General features: G+C 34.6%; 1 long non-coding RNA gene across 1 annotated transcript; it reads right to left on the reverse strand.

Moving 5' to 3' along the window:
• Nucleotides 1–2,883: 2,883 nt before the first annotated feature.
• Nucleotides 2,884–5,691, reverse strand: LOC133880832 (uncharacterized). Its single transcript, XR_009902431.1, has 3 exons — nt 5,230–5,691; nt 3,824–3,852; nt 2,884–3,337 (listed from the first exon to the last, which is right to left on the reverse strand). It is a non-coding gene; the product is annotated as an uncharacterized LOC133880832 (long non-coding RNA).
• Between the last annotated feature and the right edge of the window lie 1,236 nt (nt 5,692–6,927).

A 6,927-nucleotide genomic window follows, 5' to 3' on the forward strand; every position in this document is an offset into this window, starting at 1 on the left:
GCTTGACAGGGAAATAAAAAGGGATAATAACTACTACTAAACAATTAAATAAAGCCAACAACGATAAAAGTAGACAAAATGAAAATGTGGAGTACTGGTTCCGTTTTTAAGTACACCTTGCACTTGCAGTGGATAAATTAAAACAGGAAAATAGGTTTAATGCCTTCAACTCATACTTAGGCATCCAATTTTAAGCCAATCAATGGATCAAAAAGTAAATTTTGATCCAAGATGCTCTATCAGCATATTATCAATGAAATCAGACATTCTATTAAAAAAAAGGGAAAATTACACTGTTGGTCCCTGTGATATGTCATAATTATTTTTCACTCCCTATGTTTAAAAAGTTCATGAGAGGTCCTCGTAGTATGCAATAATTACAAATCGATCCCTAGCGTCAAATTCTGTTAAAAATTTTAGTGTCCATCTTAATAAAAAAATATAAATTTATTAAAAAATAAATAAAAATACTTATTTTTTTTTTTTTAAAAAAAAATAAAATTCAAAAAAAAAAAAAAGCTGAAAGGGTGGCTGGGCCACCCCTTTGAGGGTGGCCGCAGGGGGTGGCGCACGGCCACCCCTAGTGGTCGGGGGTGGCGTGCAGCCACCCCCCGGATCTTCCAGGGGTGGCCCGAAGACCACCCCCTGTGGCTTGAGGGTGGCCGCGCGCCACACCCGGCCATTGGGGGTGGCCCAGCCACCCTTTCAGATTTTTTTTTTTTTTTTGAATTTTTTTTTTTTTAAAAAAAAAGGTATTTTTATTTATTTTTTTATTAAGATGGGCACGTGTCGCTATCTTATTGGCGACACGTGTCGCTGACGTGGCATTTGACGGAATCTGTTAAAAATTTTAACAGAATTTGACGTCAGGGATCGATTTGTAATTATTGCATACCACAGGGACCAACGGTGCAATTTTCCCTAAAAAAAATATGGCTGAAAAAGATTTTATTGTACCATTTCTTTTTTGGAAAATGCTACAAGTAGTGTTAATGTTATCATCCTTGCTACACTATCTCTACAAACTGAAATGAAATGGTATTCCTCTACGATACTACCACGTCAACAATTCTATGAATTTGAATTTCACATCACTCTTTTTATTAACAAATTCATATGTTTAGAAAATTGAAAAACAAAAGCCCTTGGGCATGGTATGAAACATCACAGTGCCGCCATACATTCTCTGAAACGATTACATTCTGTGGCGGCGTTAGTGGTGATGTGCTCTACATGTTCATTCACCCTAGGATCTGCGGCTATGACTTGCAATGTTGTTCACGTCGTGTTTATCTGGATTGAGTTTCTCTGAGGCAACACACCACGGCTAGCATTGTGACTAGAGAGCCAGGTCACCGAGATGATGGTCGCAACCACCTCGATAGTTTTGTAGTAGTCGGCCTTCACCCAAAGAAGAGGTCAGTTGCCAATGGGAGTGATTGCCCACCTCACATCGAGACATGTAGACTGTTCACATCAATTCAGTGGCTGATGTAGTAAGTGTTACGTAGACTGCCACATAAGTTTTTAAGGGAGATGTAGTAAAATTTGTAGTACTTCTAGTAGCATCTTTTTTTCTTTTTCTTTTTTTTCTCTAACTCTTTCAAGATTTTGATGACTTTTTTTTGAGCAGTTTAAAGGAGTGTAGTTTAATCAATATCATGTTAACTCGTGTAATTTTCAAGTTATTTATGTTGTGTAGCATTATTAATCATTAAACAGCAGATTAAACCATTATCACAATCAATCTTGTAGGGGAAATTATCATTTCCAAAGACCAAGTGAGCCCATGACCGAGCTCTGGGCCCAATCGGTTCAACCAACCCGAAGAAAGCCCAAGAAGGCCCGGTCAGTCTTCAAGGTCTCAGATACTTTTCAAAGAATCTCAAGAATATCCTTTGGTTGCCAAGACCGAGGATTGATACAGTTGACACGTCTCGGAACATCAATGTCCCTGCAACACGAGAAGAACGCATACAGAATGTCCATTTCCAATTAGTCCCGGGATCCGATTTCTCAGGACCACCATGAGGTGATATGGATAGAGTATGCTAGGATTCTTATCCCAATATTATAGCTGGGATTTGGCCTAATCCATAACCAGCTGAGAAGATGCCGAAGGGACTCTATCCCGGATTTTCCGGGATGATCTTATCCCACATGATATGGGATAAGATGCCTATTCAAATTAAGCTAAAGAGTAGTCCAACCCAAACTGGTGATAAGTGCTGAATGATACACATTCAAACCCCTTAATTTATATATGTTAAGCTCTTGGTTTTGTTATAGTTTGATATTTTGTGTTGTTTTTATGTTTTCTTGTATTTTACAGGTTTTGGAAGAAAATTCATCAAATTCCAAGATTATAACGAAGTCGGCAAACTCACTTTTGGAAAGATTCAACTCTGAATCAATTTTGAATTTAAGAAAAGAGAAGTTAGCAAAAATTCGTTATTTTTGAAAAGAATCTAAAATGAGCATGTCTCGGTAATTTAATCATAACTTTTTGATAAAGTATTGGATTACAACAAAATTGGTAGCGTTGGAAAGCTAATAAAAAATGAAACAAATATATCATAAATAGATTTTTCCTATTTTTGATGTTTACTATGCCAAAATCGCCCCGTAATAAAGTACAGCAAATCTATACGAATTTGAAATCATTTTCCTACTTTGATTGAAATTTCAAAAAAGGAAAAAAAACTTGTACTTATTCTATTTAGACAAGGAGACCTATTTACAATTGTTCTAGGATTTTTAGGGCTTCTAGAGTTTCTCTAATCCCTATAAATAGGTCTCTAACCTTTGAAAAGAAAACACACAAGCTTTGGGAAATAATCAAAGGCTAGTTCAAGATGGATTTTGGTTTTTTCTTTCTTCCTTTATTTATTTTCTGCATGTATATAATTTTAGTCAATATTAGTTATAACTAATACTTTTGTAATGACCCGCCTTTTACAAAAAGGCGTAAGTGAAAATTTCGATTTTACACGTGATGTTACAACGTCATCAAAGTTATAAAATAGCAGCGGAATATAATTTTTACATAAAGACGTGACAATTATAACACAATACATTGAGCTGACCGAAATTCCTCTAGACATTTATTAAAAGTCCATTAATGTCCTTTACACTAATTACAAAGAAAACCTGTATCACATATGACACAAAAGCATACATGGAAATTTACTAAATACAAGTAAATTCCTAAACATGTTACATACAAAATAGTACAAATATTGATAAGTACAAAGCACTACAACCTAACTACATTAGAATTAGATCTCTTAAGCTAACAGTTAATCCAATCCATAATGTTCAGAACCTGCGCAATCATCTATGAGATGGTGGTTTTTACCACAACCCCATAGTTAAATAAGTGAGCTAACTGTCATTCAATAATATCATGTATTATGCGTTATTTAAGGACAGAGATAACATAATTATGAGATGACAGTTTTATATGCAGAGTCTTAAACAGTTCAATATAATTATTTTACTCAACTCTCGCATGGATCGTTCTCTGTTTAGCGGCTATCCTCGGGGCACGTTCCCCCCAACATTACTTTTTATTAACATATTCTCGTACTATCGGAGACCTCCCTCCTCTAGTACTTTGCATGCCGTTCCAAACAATATGATTATTATGGTTTTCGGTTCATGCAAATCTCTATCATGAACCTTTGGGAGCCGTTCTTTCCCAATATTAATAGATTTATTATTTCAGTATGCAATAATCATTCACATACATCCAATTAAAATAAAACATAAACACAACACTATTGAAATCTAGTATTACCCTCAGTAAGTAATTTATACTTACAACCCTTTTGTGCAGTCTCAGCTCGTCGTCTGCATCAAATACATATATATGTGCATAGAAGGTCAATAATATTACTTTTAGAAACTCATGCCTAAACATGAACCCTAATCACACATAGAAACAATTATCTCTTTAATTGGAAAATCATTTACATCTATCATTATGAGTTTAAGGGATTCTACATGTTTAAACATGCTTTAACTAATATCACAAAGTCATCATTAATCAAATTATTAATATCCTTAGGACAAAAACACTACATAAATAACATTTTCTACAAATCACATAACTTATCAAAATAATATTCAATCTAGGTTTCAATCAGCATTTGAGTACAATCCAAAACCCCGAACCCAATTTCTGAAGCAAGGATAAATCAGCCAACAAGAATCCTATGCATATTCCTAGCAAGATATTAATATCACACCGCCAATTTTAAAAGTCTAACTAATCTAAATACCAAATAAACTAATAAAACATCCGTTTAAAACATGTTAACTTATAGTTAATCATTCGATACAAAATAGTACTACAAATTTTGCAGCTTAATTTACAATCACTGAAATCATATCCAAAATTACAAAGATCACATTGCTAAACAGAGGATTATCATGCTAAACACAAACAACCCCGAATCAGTCCATCCACGGCTAACCCACAACTCAAACTCCAACAACAAAGCTTACAATCAAAATCTGAAACCATGATAAATACCCAATTTTCAAAATATAGACCAATCAAACCAACATACTCAAATTCGAGCAACAGGGAATTACACAATCGGAACAGGAGTTTTCATGCTTTAACCGAATTACCCTAATATACACTCCATCGGATCCAACAAGAATCCATACACAAAACACCTCATTTGAATCATCAAGCACCCAACATCACACACACATGATTAGCTGGTATATACTCAATCATCCAAGCACTATCAACCGATCAACAACCCAGTACTTATACTACAAACAACCACCACCGGTTGCACCCACAAAATACCCATAACAGTACACACAATCAATTGAATCCACCCAATTCCAGAACAACCGAAACAGGGATACTACTAAAATAGGAAACACAACCGGGTACACAACTAACACCAAAATTGGGAACACAGCCACCAACAGGGAAGAATACAATATCCAAAATTATCAACCCAAGCATAGCCTAGCCAACACACACACACACACGGCTGACCGAAACAGAGGACAATCGAAGCTCCGAAACGCACGGATTCTACCCTAGATCAGAATACCCATCAACAATTTCATAGCCATAATACATAAATTCAACTCAGATCAATTAATCTCAAAATACCCAAACATAGATGGCTGAGTGAAAACCCAAAACACCAAATAATAAAATCAACCAATAAATCAAACTAATTTTCAAGAGTTATTTACCCTAGAGGATTTTTCCTAGAAAATCCACCGGAAATCGTCTCTGATCTCACCGAAAAACTCGTTGAAAAATTGTTCCTGGAGGATTTGGTTTCACGGGTCAATGGGTCCCTGGGTCACGGGTTTCCTTCAGGTTTCACCGAAAATCGCATCCTAGGCACCACCGGAGTCAACCCACCGGAAGATCGGCCTGAAATCGTACCCTACACGCCGAAGAACGGCTCCGCCTCTTCTCGGTTTCAAGGTATCCATCTCTCTCTATTTCGCCGGATCTCTCCCGAGTGATCTCTCTCTCTTTTTCTCTCTCTCTCCATCTTACTCCCTCTTGATCTCTCTCATCTATCTGATCTCATCTCCCTCTCACTCGGTCTGTGTATTCGGGGGAGAAAAGAAGAACATAGAAGAAGAAAAAAGAAAGAAGGAAGAAGAAAAAGAAAAAGAATAAAGAAGAAGGAACCGGGTAGATAATTACTAAAGAGAGAGATTGTATATTATAATAGAATTAGGATATTATTTCACTAAAGCTTAGTCATTAAGTTTAGTAAAATATCTACTGATATTTTGCAATCCATGGTTAGTTGTTATCTCAGTTAGATTAACCTGAGTTAATTTGTAGATATTTATTCAAAACTTATTGTTTACATTTTTACCATAGATATTTGTGAATATTTTTACATTGGATCTTCACCTTTTTAATCTAACTTATTAGGGTGTAATATAAGTCTGTTTTGAGTCTAGATCATTTCATTGTTAATATTATTATCTCAATAATATTATAACATCATAAATATATACTAAATATATATTTTACACAATAATATTAACCATAGTAAATATTACATAATAATATTATCCATTAATATTATCAAGTCCACTGGATAATTCAGTCTATTTATTTAATAATCCTGTAATATTATTACAGTCTAATAATATTATTCTTTATTTATAAAATCAAGGTTTATAAATAATAAGACTAAGTAATATTTATTTTCATAAATATTCATATATTCCTTATTATTTATTGGGGATTAAAATGTCATATTTAAAGCCATGTATTTTATTAATAGTTGGAAGTGAATATTGTTCCCTACAATATTAAGCCGTTTGAGTCTTGTGGATCGAACGTCCATTCTAGACTTGTCTATTTTATTCAATCTTAAATTCTAATTTAAGACATTTTATTTATTGACAAGTATTTGCCTATTTATTTAGGTAGATGAAAAATTAAAATGATTTCTAATATAAAGCAAGTGTGTGTGTGCACAAAGTGTTAACAAAATAATATCAATGCGGAATTTAAAAGACACAAGAATTTTATTAACGAAGTGAAAACTCAATATGAGAAAAACCACTCTGGGGCAGCCAAACCAAGGATATCCACTATTCAGAAGACAAGACTAGTTACAAAGTAGTAGCACTCACATACCCCTGATGCAGTGGTCGTACCTTGCACTCTAACATGTAACCTAACATGAACGCCTCCCAACTAGGTCTCCTACCTGAAGGGGTCTTCAATGGAATCCTTTACCTTAGGGCCAACCCCTAAGATAGACTTCAGATCAGCGTAGCAACAGCACACACAACAATGGCTTTAGAGAGACTAACTCAACACAATAACCTTACAATATAACTCTTTAAGCACTAAGGAATTTGAAAAATTGAAATGACTTCTAAAAGTAAAGTGTGTGCAACAAGTGTCAA

The sequence above is a fragment of the Alnus glutinosa genome, chromosome 11 (assembly GCF_958979055.1).
Source record: "Alnus glutinosa chromosome 11, dhAlnGlut1.1, whole genome shotgun sequence".
NCBI lineage: Eukaryota > Viridiplantae > Streptophyta > Magnoliopsida > Fagales > Betulaceae > Alnus > Alnus glutinosa.